This window comes from Sorex araneus, chromosome X (assembly GCF_027595985.1).
Source record: "Sorex araneus isolate mSorAra2 chromosome X, mSorAra2.pri, whole genome shotgun sequence".
NCBI classification, from domain to species: Eukaryota; Metazoa; Chordata; class Mammalia; order Eulipotyphla; family Soricidae; genus Sorex; species Sorex araneus.
The window spans coordinates 373,772,102-373,784,398 of NC_073313.1; the positions used below are offsets into that span (position 1 = coordinate 373,772,102).

The following is a 12,297-nucleotide window of genomic DNA, read 5'->3' on the forward strand; positions in this document are numbered from 1 at the left end:
CACTGTGGCAGGAGCCAGAGCCTGCATTCGGCAGCTGGAGACACTGTGGCAGGAGCCAGAGCCTGCATTCGGCAGCTGGAGACTCTGTGGCAGGAGCCAGAGCCTGCATTCGGCAGCTGGAGACACTGTGGCAGGAGCCAGAGCCTGCATTCGGCAGCTGGAGACACTGTGGCAGGAGCCAGAGCCTGCATTCGGCAGCTGGAGACACTGTGGCAGGAGCCAGAGCCTGCATTCGGCAGCTGGAGACACTGTGGCAGGAGCCAGAGCCTGCATTCGGCAGCTGGAGACACTGTGGCAGGAGCCAGAGCCTGCATTCGGCAGCTGGAGACACTGTGGCAGGAGCCAGAGCCTGCATTCGGCATCTGGAGACACTGTGGCAGGAGCCAGAGCCTGCATTCGGCAGCTGGAGACACTGTGGCAGGAGCCAGAGCCTGCATTCGGCAGCTGGAGACACTGTGGCAGGAGCCAGAGCCTGCATTCGGCAGCTGGAGACACTGTGGCAGGAGCCAGAGCCTGCATTCGGCAGCTGGAGACACTGTGGCAGGAGCCAGAGCCTGCATTCGGCAGCTGGAGACTCTGTGGCAGGAGCCAGAGCCTGCATTCGGCATCTGGAGACACTGTGGCAGGAGCCAGAGCCTGCATTCGGCATCTGGAGACACTGTGGCAGGAGCCAGAGCCTGCATTCGGCAGCTGGAGACACTGTGGCAGGAGCCAGAGCCTGCATTCGGCAGCTGGAGACACTGTGGCAGGAGCCAGAGCCTGCATTCGGCAGCTGGAGACACTGTGGCAGGAGCCAGAGCCTGCATTCGGCAGCTGGAGACACTGTGGCAGGAGCCAGAGCCTGCATTCGGCAGCTGGAGACACTGTGGCAGGAGCCAGAGCCTGCATTCGGCATCTGGAGACTCTGTGGCAGGAGCCAGAGCCTGCATTCGGCAGCTGGAGACACTGTGGCAGGAGCCAGAGCCTGCATTCGGCATCTGGAGACTCTGTGGCAGGAGCCAGAGCCTGCATTCGGCAGCTGGAGACACTGTGGCAGGAGCCAGAGCCTGCATTCGGCAGCTGGAGACACTGTGGCAGGAGCCAGAGCCTGCATTCGGCAGCTGGAGACACTGTGGCAGGAGCCAGAGCCTGCATTCGGCAGCTGGAGACTCTGTGGCAGGAGCCAGAGCCTGCATTCGGCAGCTGGAGACACTGTGGCACCAGCCAGGGCCGCCTGGTGTGGGCCAGCTCACCGGGATGGGGTCGGCACTGCTGAGCCATGTCACTGCATGGTGGGAAGAAACACGCCGGACAGGGGCATGCAGCTCTGAGGAAACGTCCCACGGAACGCAGGCATGATCGCCACAAAGGGGGCACAGTGGTGGTGGCCGCAGCGATTAGTTCCAATCAAGAGAAGGCGCAGAGTTCAGAGGGAGCCTGATGAAATTATTAGGGGCTGCTGGAGATGAAATCCATATCTCTTTGTGACACATGTCCCGTGTGATAGCACCACGGATGTCATGGGAGAAAATTAATGCCTTCCAGAAGAAACACGCTCACCCCGTGTGGAGAGTGCCCACGAGCACCAGCGCAGTGTGGCTGCGTGGACACGTCCGCCGGGCGCCGCGTGGTGGAGTTGCGGGCAGCCGGCCTCCCCGGAACCTCTGATTAGTGGGTGACCCGTAATTGTGGCTCTGGGGAAGTTCTTCTCTCGCTCCGTTGATGGAGTGTCCTTTGTAATGTGAGAATGTGTCTCCATTAGAGGCTGCAGGACACACCCGCCCTCGGCTGACCCAGGTTCGATCCCCAGCACCGCGCGAGTCCCATGCCCCAGCAGGAGAGAGCCTCGGCCCAGAGCCAGGACTAAGCCCTGAGCACCACCAGCTGTGCGCCCGAACCCACCAAACCTTCCAGCCGGGGCCCGGCTCTGTGACGAGACCTGCCCCACCCCCAGCACCGCAGGTTCCGGTGTGTCCCCGGTGGTCCTGGCAGCCATGTCCTGGGGTCCCGCCCACTGAGCCACCCGCTCCTTTGTCCCAGGACCACCAGGAGTGGCCCTGGGGTCCTGTGCTTCTCGGAAGGACCCCTCTAGAGGCACCCAGACTAAATCCCATGCGTGTGCTGGAGCTTCTTCTGCATCTGTCTGTAAACCCTCCAAGTTTCTGGCGGGGTTCCTGAGTGGGGGTGGGCACCAGCAGCCCTCGGCCCTCCCCGCACCTGGGTCCTGCACCGCTGGCCTGGCCCCGGCCGTGCCCGTGCTGTGTGCTGGGGGGTCCCGGCAGGAAGCGAGTCTCTGGCGGGCAGCTGGCTGGCTGTTTGGAGGGGCCCGGCTCCACGGGGGCTGCGGTGCGTGTGGGCGCCTCCCACCTCGGCCCCCAGGCGCTCAGGTGTGCTGTCCAGCCCTCTCCCGCACAGGCCGGGCCCGGCTCGGCTCCGCGGCGGCCGCGGACACGTCTTCATCTGCAGGGAGCGGCGCGGGCTTCCGGCTGCAGGTGCGGCTCATCCCGGATAGGTCACCTTCCCGGGCGCGAGCCGGCGAGCTGCTATTGATCAAAGAGGTTTTGTTGGGTAGCTCTCGGATTATTGAGTGACAAACTTTATTGAATTTGACTTAACAGGAGTCAGAAGACAGCTGAAGCGTGAGCGCCGGCTCTGCCATCAGAGCGGCTCGGCGATGGATACCGGCTCCGGCTAGCCCTGGAGATTAACTGAGCAGCCTTCCACCAATTCCCCAGCCTGTCAGCAGAGCCAATTAGATTTTCAAGCAGTAGACAAGAAGGGTGGCACTTGGGGACCTTTTTGCTTTAGGTCGAAGGCTTTTCAGGCTGCGATGAGATGACATTGATGATGACGCGTTGAGCAGTGGTTGGTTTTAAGACAAGTTAAATTAGCAGTCTGGAAATGATTCCAACTGTCTCCTGCTTCTCACTGCGCCACGTTCAGTGGATCCTGTCAGGAGCAAGTTGATGACTTAATAGTCTTCCTTGAGTGGATTTGAGCACTTTGGCTGTGTGTTTATGTGTGGTTGTCATGCTTAAAATATTCATATGCAGGTTTGAAATATTTATTTGAAGACGCCTGTGCAGAGTTCAGCGGCAGCCGGCTCGGGCGCTGCCCCCACTCCTCACAGCCCCGCTTCTCCCCTCGGGGACCGAGGGCGACCACTGGCCGCGGGCTCGGGCAGCGTCCCCGAGGTTATTGATAACTGGTTACTGATCACTTCATTTGTTTGGGGTGTGGGCCTCTCTGAGACCCGGAGCCCTTTGTCTCCAGCTCCTGTGGTCCGGCTGTTCCTGGGCTCAGCAGCCTGGTGACCTCTGGCCGAGGGACGGCCACCTGTGGAGGGCGTGGGCAGCGGGGGCGGGGGCCTCTAGGTACTGGCGATGCTGCCACCTCGTCTGCGTCTGTTCTCGCGAGCCGCGAAGCGCCTAAACATCTGCCACGCGGCCGGGCTGCTGCAGGTCGGGTCGTGCTTCTGCATTTAGCGGGAGAGAGATGTGCGAGTGAGAGCTTCGTGTTCGGCAGAGTTGCCCACCTTCTGACTCACCGTCATTTGCAGTCTCGTATGTAAATGTCGCGCTTTCCCTTTTGTAAGAGGGAATGACTTATTTGTGTGGGAGTGCAGTGTGCACCCGCAGATGCACATGCTCCTGTGCTCACGTGTCCCGCGCATCTCGGGACGAGTTCTGTACTTCAGTGGTTGTGTGACGCTGCTGCCCAGACACGGCCCCCCCCACCACACACACACACACACACACACACACACACACACACACACACACGAGGGCCGGCGGTCTGCACAGCTGGGGCTGCTGCTGCTGCTTGGCTCCGGAGAGTTCCGGACAGGTGGTGCCGAGGCCTTTCTCAGGTGGCTTTGCAGACCAGAGGGGTATGGTCACGGAACCTGCATCCGGACTGTGGCCTGGGTCCCAAACAGCACATGTGAGAAGGCGTGTGGGAGGCCCACGGTGCCGGGGGCAGCGTGATGGTGTGGGAGGCCCCAGTGTAGGCGAGGTGTGAGGTGGCAGACTCGTGGTGCCGGGGGAGGCCACAGTGGCGGCCGGCACTGCTGTGTGTGGGAACAGCTGTGGTGGGCGAGATGGGGACGGTGCAGGAGGGGGTCGGGCCACAGCTGGCCGCTTTCAGGCAAGGTTCTTCCGAGGTTCTGAAACCCGTGTCTGGGCAGAACCTGAGGAAGGGCAGGCCCCGTGCCCCTCCCCCACCGCCAGCCTGTCCCGTGAACCCGAGGTGACCTAAGGCTTTCAGCCGGACATGTCTCTGAGGCCAGCTGACCGCAGCACGTTGCCAAGGTCTGACCAGGAAGCACGTAGCTCCCTTGGAAAGGCGGCCAGCAGAGGGACAGCTGCTGTGGCTGTCGTGTGGATGACCCGGGACGAAAGCTTTGGTGCGTTCTCCTGCCGTGATTTTGCTGCTTTCTCTGACTCTTCCCCCGCACAGCACCGCAGTCTGGCACAAGGATGCTTAGCCCCAGCGCGGGCAGATGTCCAGACACACGCACACACAGAGACGGAGACAGAGACAGAGAGAGACAGAGAGACAGACACACACAGAGAGACACAGAGACACAAAGACAGAGGCAGACACACCGAGAGACAGACAGACAGACACAGAGACACAGACACAGAGAGAGATAGACATGCACAAAGAGAGACAGAGACAGCGAGAGACACACAGAGGCAGAGAGGGACAGACAGACAGACAGAGAGAGAGACTCTTAGAGGGAATGTCTGCCATAGAGGCAGGATGGGGGAGGGGCGGGGGCTGGGGACACTGGTGCTGGGAATGTGCCCTGGCGGAGGGGCGGTGCCGGAACCCTGTACGGCGGACACCCAGCCGTGAGCAGCTCTGTCCCCTGTTTCTCACGGAGACTCAGCAGTGCAGGGCGCTCCTGGCTTCCCCGCGGCCGTGGGCCCTGGTCCTCTGCTGGGTGACCAGGCTGCGGGCTGCCCCCTGCCGCCGGGCACCGTGAGGGCAGGGAGCGCTGGCCTCGGCTGTCCGGCCTCAGGGCCCGCCCGGGCCCCCGTGCCGAGCGCCCAGCGGTGGGCCCTCCCTGGGCTCCCCGCGCCGCAGCAGAGACCGGCCGGAGCGAGCGGCATCTTGTGTGGGTGCCTCTTTCCCTCGGAGCATTGTTTTTCGAGATTCCTTTGTACGCTGGATGTCAGCGGCCCAGCCGGCGTCCCGTGTGAGCGGTGCCCCATTGTGTGCGCGGCCGCGTCTGCGCCTGGTTAGCCTGTTGATCCGCGCTGGCCCGTTTCCAGCCGAGCCCTGAATGAGCTGTTGGAGCGTTGAGGAGCGCTGGCATCGGGGCTGGGGGCCTGTGCCCATTGTTCGGGCGGGCACCTTGGAGCAGAGCCGCGGGCCCGGTGGCGTGGGGTGTGGGTGAGGAAGTGTCCTTGAGGCGACTGCCCGCCTCCTGCCAAGGTCAGGCCACCGCCCCCTCCCCCACTCCCCGGCTTCTCTGCGGCATTACCTCATTATGATTTTCGTTTGCTTTTTCCTGATGATTGCTGATGTTGAGTCCCCTTTCATGTGTTTATTGGCCATTTGTATATCTTCTTTTGTGCTGCGTGAGCATTCCCTTGACATTCTCCATGCGGTTTTTCATTGAATTGCATGCCTTCTTTTTATTGAATAGCAAGAGTCCTGAATATAGCTGGAAACAAGCGCTTTGTTCTGTGTGTTGCAAATAAGTCCCACCCGGGCTGGCCTCATCATTTTCCTGGCAGTGCTTTGTGGAGGCAGAAGTTTCGTGTCTGGATGAAGTCCTGGCTGCCTTCTTTCTTTCACGGCCAGTTCCTCGCTGACAAATCTCTGCTCATCTCAGCCGCCCGGAGGGTTTGCTCCTGGGTCTGCATCCGGCTCCCCAGGGCTGCTCCTGGTACCCTGCCACTGTGTCCCCTGCTGCCTGGCTGTCCCTCCTTGGCCCTTGGGCTTTCCCCGGGGCCCCGCTCGTTCATCCAGGGCTGTGTCCAGCAGCGTCTCGGGCGTCTGCATTTATGAGTCTGGAAGTCGGGTGCTGTGTCTGCCACCTCAGCCTGCTCTCTCCTTTGCAGGCCCTGTAAATATTGGCTCTGCTTCGCGAGTTCTAGAAGAACAGGCGGTGCTGGTGGGTGGGAACCTGCCGGACCCCGGGCTGGCGCACGCCCCGGCTCTGTTCACGCCCCTCGGAAGTGGTCTCCGTGGCCGGTCACCCGCTCTCGGCCTTGCCGTTCCTGTCACCGTCCGTTATAACAGCGTTGTTAGTGACATGGGGTTTTCCTTAAATTATCTGTTGCCACCACATGGAAATGGAGTTGATCTTGGTTTATTGGTCTCGACGGCGTGACTCTGCGTGTTTGTCAGCTCGGGCGCCCCGTGCCCGCTCCGGGGTCACTCCTGGCAGGGCCCAGGGACCGCGTGTGGGACAGACCCTGCCTTCCCTGCCGCGAGACGTGTGCTTTCTCCTGTGCGCTGCTGTCTCTCCGGCCCCTTCACGGGCTGTTTTTTATGCTTTCTGGGGAGATTTTTTAAAAAGATACTTATTTATTTGTGCCCTTTTGGGCCAGACCTGCCTTGTTCTCAGGAGTCACTCCCGGTGGGGTCAGGGGCCATATCAGCCACATGTCCAGCAGGTGCTCTCCCTGCTGTGCTCTCTCCTGGCCCTGATGTTATAGTTTTCTTACATACACAAGATGATTGCGTCCGCCACAGAGACGCTGTCTCCTCCCCTTCCTGGCCTTAGCTTGGCTCTTGGTCTCGCTTTAGACGCTGACCCGCCCTGCCCAGTCAGGAGGGGCGCTGAGAGGGGACCTGGGGCGGCGTCTGGTGCAGGGTGGGCATTTAGCCGGCCAGCTGCTAATTACAGGGTTTTCATAGATTCCCGTGATCAAAAGGAGAAATTATCTTTCCGTTTCTAGTTTGTTTGGGAAGTTTGTCAGGAGTATGTGTCGAATTCGTCGTTTCATCTTCCTGCACATTTCAAGATGGCGTGTCGGTTTTTCATCCTTTGTTTTGTTGATATGGTAAATTACATTTCATTTTAGAATGTTAATCCAACCTTTCATCTCTGGGATAATATACCCTTTGTGTATTTACTTTTCTCGTCCCAATGGAGAAAACATTTGTTTTAGCCATGATGGGGTGACAGGTACTCTGTGCCAACGTATGTTTAAGTACACTTGGGAGAAGCACAACTGAGAGAAAGTTTTTTCCGAGGGGATTGCATTTTCCACTAAATACTTCTTGTGCGGCAGGAGCTGTGTACCCCTGCTGTCTTCCCAGTGCTCCTGTGCTGACATCTGAAATGCAGCTGCTTGTTCCTTTGTAGACGTTGCTGGATTTCATTTCCTATATTTTCTTAAGGATGTCATGTGTGTTCGTGCTAGTCATAATGGTTTCCATTTTCCTTAGAGTTTTATTGTAATAATTTTTGTTTCACTGGCAGGATATTGTTGGATTCGTAAAATAAATCAGCAAGTAGTTTTTCTTCTCTTTTCTGAAAGATTTTGTGTAATATTGCTAGTCATTGTTTACCAGATGCTTGCCAGAATGAAGACTATTGAAGAGTATTCCGTGGCAAAGTTTTTATTTACAATTTTTGGGTTGTTGTTTTCATTTTTCCAAAATAGGGACCATATCTGGCAGAGCTTGCCCTGGCGTGTGTGGGTGACACTCAGGAGGCTGAGCGCCACACCCAGAGGTGCTCAGGGGAGGGGACTCAGGGGCCTGCACTATGCATGCTGAAGGGGGGGTTGGTGTTGTGCAGCTCCTCCACCCACGTCCCGTCCGGGTTATAGTTTCAGTTCAACAGATCAACAGGCTGCACAGTTCAGATTCTGCGTCTCTGCGTCTCTTGTGTCACACTCCACGATTTGTCTCTTTCAAGGAACTTACCTCCTTCGTGTAACTTTTCAACTTATGAAACAGTCGTCTTTAAAAATCTCCTTCTTAGGGTTCCGGGCCTGTAGGGCCTGTGGTGCCGCCTCTGTCCCATCCCCAGCGTTGTGTAAGGTGCGTCTCCTCACGCGTTTTTTCCTGAAACTTCCACGTGACAGTTTCCGAGATCTTACCGAGCTCCTGGAAACACCAGATTTTCATTTCCTCGACTTTCCTGCTTGCTTTCGCGGAAGAGCCAGCACCGGCCAGGCCCCCACGCCTGCGAGGTGGTCTCTGCCGGCCTGCCTCCCCTCCTGACTGTTTCCCCGGTTCCTTTCCTCTGTCTGTCTCCATTTCTGCTTTGATTTTAAAGCACTCTTCTCTCTTCAGCTTTCAAACGTAGATGGTTAGGTGCTTAGTTTTGACGCTTCGTTTCTTTTCCAAGTGGAAAGGTTTGAGGCTACAAACGCCTTCCTGAGTCCTGCCCCCAGGTGTGGACGGATGGTTCTCGTTTTTGTTATTATTCATTTAAAATGTTTTTAATTTTTCTTGTGGTGTGTTCGCTGAGACTTATTTCCTCTCAAATGCCTTGCTTGGGTTAGTATTACATGTGCACTTGGGAAACAGTGCCTGGGCCTTGTTACACAAAGGCCAGTAGATCAGGCAGTGGGTCTAGTCTTGTCCACTCTTGGGCCTGCTAGCTCTGACAGCTGCTGGTCAGTGGCGAGTGGACGGTGCTGTGTCTGCCTCTTGGCGCTGGTGAATGACCATGACCCAGGGAGACAGAAGCCTGCTGGGCCCGCCGGGACAAGCTCTCTGCATGGCCCACGCTGCCCCCCCCCCCCAGGACCTCCAACGCGGGTCCACTTTGGAGCTGAAGAATATAGTAACAAAGTCACAGATTGTTTTAAAAACTTTCAGAAAGATGTAATCATTCTTTTTTTTCAATTTTAATTTTAATTTTTTTTATTGAATCACTGTGAAAAAAGTTACGAAGTTTTCAGGTTCAAGTCACTCACTGATCAGATGCCCATCCGTTCAGCAGCGCAATGTTCCACCACCAAGAACCCCAGGATGCCCCCCTCCCGCCCCCCACCTGTGTGGCTAATGATCTTCACTTCATTCTCTCTATACTTTGAATACATTCAGTATTTCAACAGAAAACTATTTTTTTTTTTTTTGCTTTTTTTGGGTCACACCTTTGCAGGCCCTGTAAATATTGGCTCTGCTTCGCGAGTTCTAGAAGAACAGGCGGTGCTGGTGGGTGGGAACCTGCACAGGGGTCACTCCTGGCTCATGCACTCAGGAATCACCCCTGGCGGTGCTCAGGGGATCATATGGATGCTGGGATTTGAACCCGGGTCGGCCACGTGCAAGGCAAACGCCCTACCCGCTGTGCTATCACTCCAGCCCCAGAAAACTATTATTATTTAGAATTTTCCCCCAAAATCAAACCTGTTGAAAAGGCATCATTTGATAATTTGTTTTCCATTGCTGAGAGTGAAGAACATATGAGCTTGCGGCTGTGCGGTTTTGTATTTCTGATATTGTAGCTCAGCTCAGTTTCGTGTGTGGCTGCTCCGGATCTCGTCGGGCGGAGAGCGTGCCGGTAACACCCCCATGCCAAGATCTCCTGCGTGCCACGTCACTGCAAGCTCATACCTCAGGGTAGTGGGTTCTAGAAGATGGCGGTCGCCACGTGGCCCTGCTGCCGCCACCCCCTCCAAAAGGAAAGGTCGGGAGAGAAAAGCCCTTCCCCTCCCGGGCGCATGGGGTTGTGCTCAGCTCAGTCTAGATGCATTTCTATGAGAACCCGCTGGGGGCCAAGAGTGGTTAGTAGCCCTCCAGGATCAGAGTCTTTAAGGGGCAGAGGGGCCGTTTCCTGTGCCAAGATGTAATCATTCTTATCAGGTGGATAGAAGCGAAGTGTTTCTCTCCCTCCTCCCCTCCCTTCCTTTCTTCTTCCTCCCTCCCTTCCTCCCTCTCCCCTTCTTTCCTTCCCCCTCCCTCCCTTCCTTCCTCCCTCCCTCTCTGCTTCCTCCCTTCCTTCCTTCCTCCCTTCCTTCCCCTCTCCTTCCTTCCTTCCTTCCTTCCTTCCTTCCTTCCTTCCTTCCTTCCTTCCTTCCTTCCTTCCTCCCTTCCTTCCTCCCTCTCTGCTTCCTTCCTCCCTCCCTCCCTCCCTCCCTTCCTTCTTTCCCTCCTTCCTTCCTTCCTTCCTTCCTTCCTTCCTTCCTTCCTTCCTTCCTCTCTACTTCCTTCCTTCCTTCCTTCCTTCCTTCCTCCTTCCTCCCTTCCTCCCTCCCTCCCTCTCTGCTTCCTTCCTTTCTTCCTCCTTCTATGCTTCCTTCCTTCCTCTCTGCTTCTTTCCTCCTTCTTTCCTTCCTCCCTTCCTTCCTTTCTTCCCTCCTTTTACCTTCCTTCCTCTCTACTTCCTTCTTTCTCTCCTTCCTTCCTTCCTCCTTCCTCCCTCCCTCCCTTCCTTCCTCCCCCTCCCTTCCTCCCTTCCCTCCTTATTTTGGGGCCACACCCTGCAGTGCTCAGGGATCACTCTGGGTGGGGCTCAGGGGATCTCTGTCTCTGTCTCCCTGGCGGAGACGATGTTCCGAAAGGCATTCTTCAATGACAGCATTGTCGTCTCGGCAAGAACCCCACCACCTAAAAGGAGCATTTGGCCTTTGTGGGGCACCCAGAAGTTTCTGTGCTTGAGCCTCATTGCTCCGAGCTGGGCCAGGTCCAAGGGGGGCCTGGTGCTGGGCCGTGGTCTGCGCTGGGCTGCAGTGACCAGTCCAGGGAGCACTGGGGCCACTCGGCCGGTCTGTCGGGGGAGGAAGCTGCCGTGGGCCAGGCGCCTCTGCCGTCGTCCACCGGGGCTGCCGTCCCCAGGACGCAGGTGGCGGGGGCGTGTCGCCCAGACCGCTGCTGAGGTGGGCGCCCGGTGGGGCGTGCTGGAGCTGCCTGCTCAGCCACCCTGCCCCGCACACCCAAGACCCAGCGCCAGGTGCCTCGCCGGCGCGTCCGTGTTTCCCTTCGGTGCCGGAGCCTGGTGTGAGCGGGGGGCTGGCGCAGTCCCGCTCTCCCTGTGGCGTGTCCGCCAGGGTGCAGGCTCGGCCCTCCGTCCTGTTACTCCGCACAGCCAAACCCTCCTTCCTGTTACTCCGCGCCCGGCGAGCCAAACCCTCCTTCCTGTTACTCCGCGCTCGGCGAGCCCGGCCAAACCCTCCTTCCTGTTACTCTGCACTCGGCGAGCCCGGCCAACCCCTCCTTCCTGTTACTCCGCGCCTGGCGAGCTTGGCCAAACCCTCCTTCCTGTTACTCTGCACTCGGCGAGCCCGGCCAACCCCTCCGTCCTGTTACTCCGCGCCCGGCGAGCCCGGCCAAACCCTCCCTGGGTCGTTCCGGGCAGCTGGGCTGTTGTGTCCGGGCCCCAGGGTGCGTCCAGGGCCCCTGGCGGCTTCTGCTCCGGGGGCGCTCTGGGCCCTGCTGGGGTGTCCACGTGGTCCTCCCACCTGGGCTTCTGCCTGCGTGTTGCAGACATGAAGTCCGGTTGTGTGTTGTCGCAGGGCAGCCTCGCCTGCTGGCGGCCTTCTCACGGTCTCACGGACCCCCCCTGGCATCGCTCTGCCCACCCGCCCGCCTGCGGCAGATTCCCCCACGGTCTCCTGTGTGCGTCCGTCCAGCGCTGCCGGCCTGCACAGGCGGGGGGACGGGGCGTGCCGGGAGGCCCCAGGGAGCCACCGACACTGGCCGGTCCCGGGACCTGGAGGGCTCGCGGGCGTTGGGGTGTCCGGAGGGATGACCCTGGCTCAGAAGGACGGTCCCTGGCCACACTGGACAAGGGCTGCCTGGACAAGCTCCGCGGCTGTGCCCGGACAGGAGGCTCAGGAGACCAGCACCGGAGAGAGGACAGCTGCCCAGAGAAGGCCAAGAGCCACCAGCCAGGTCCATGGGCCACTAGGCCGCAAGAGAACCGCAGCAGAGAGGCGAAGACCCGCGCTGGGAGGGCGGCTGCGGGCAGCACGCAGTCCCCGACCCAAAATGGACTGAGGGCCAGTGACCTGCCACCAGGTGCTTAGCAGCCTGAGGGGTGCTGTAGTGGCAGGACATGGGCCGTGTGTGTGTGAGTGTGCGTGAGTGTGTGAGTATGTGAGTGTGTGAGTGTGAGTGTGTGTATGTGTGAGTGTATGTGTGTGTGAGTGTGAGTGTGTGTGAGTGTGTGAGTATGAGTGTGAGTATGTGTGTGAGTATGTATGTGTGTGTGAATGTGAGTGTGTAAGTATGTGAGTGTGTGAGTGTGTGTATGTGTGTGAGCGTGTGTGTGAGTGTGAATGTGAGTGTGTATGTGAGTGTGTGTATGTGTGAGTGTATGTGTGAGTGTGTGTGAATGTGTGTATGTGTGTGTGAGTGTGTGTGTGAGTATGAGTGTGTGTATGTGTGTATATGAGT

General features: G+C 58.3%; 1 protein-coding gene across 1 annotated transcript in view; it reads left to right on the forward strand.

Moving 5' to 3' along the window:
• Positions 1 to 12,297, forward strand: part of CAMKMT (calmodulin-lysine N-methyltransferase) — a 160,926-nt gene that overhangs the window by 98,458 nt on the left and 50,171 nt on the right. The gene's annotated exons all lie outside the window — the stretch shown is intronic.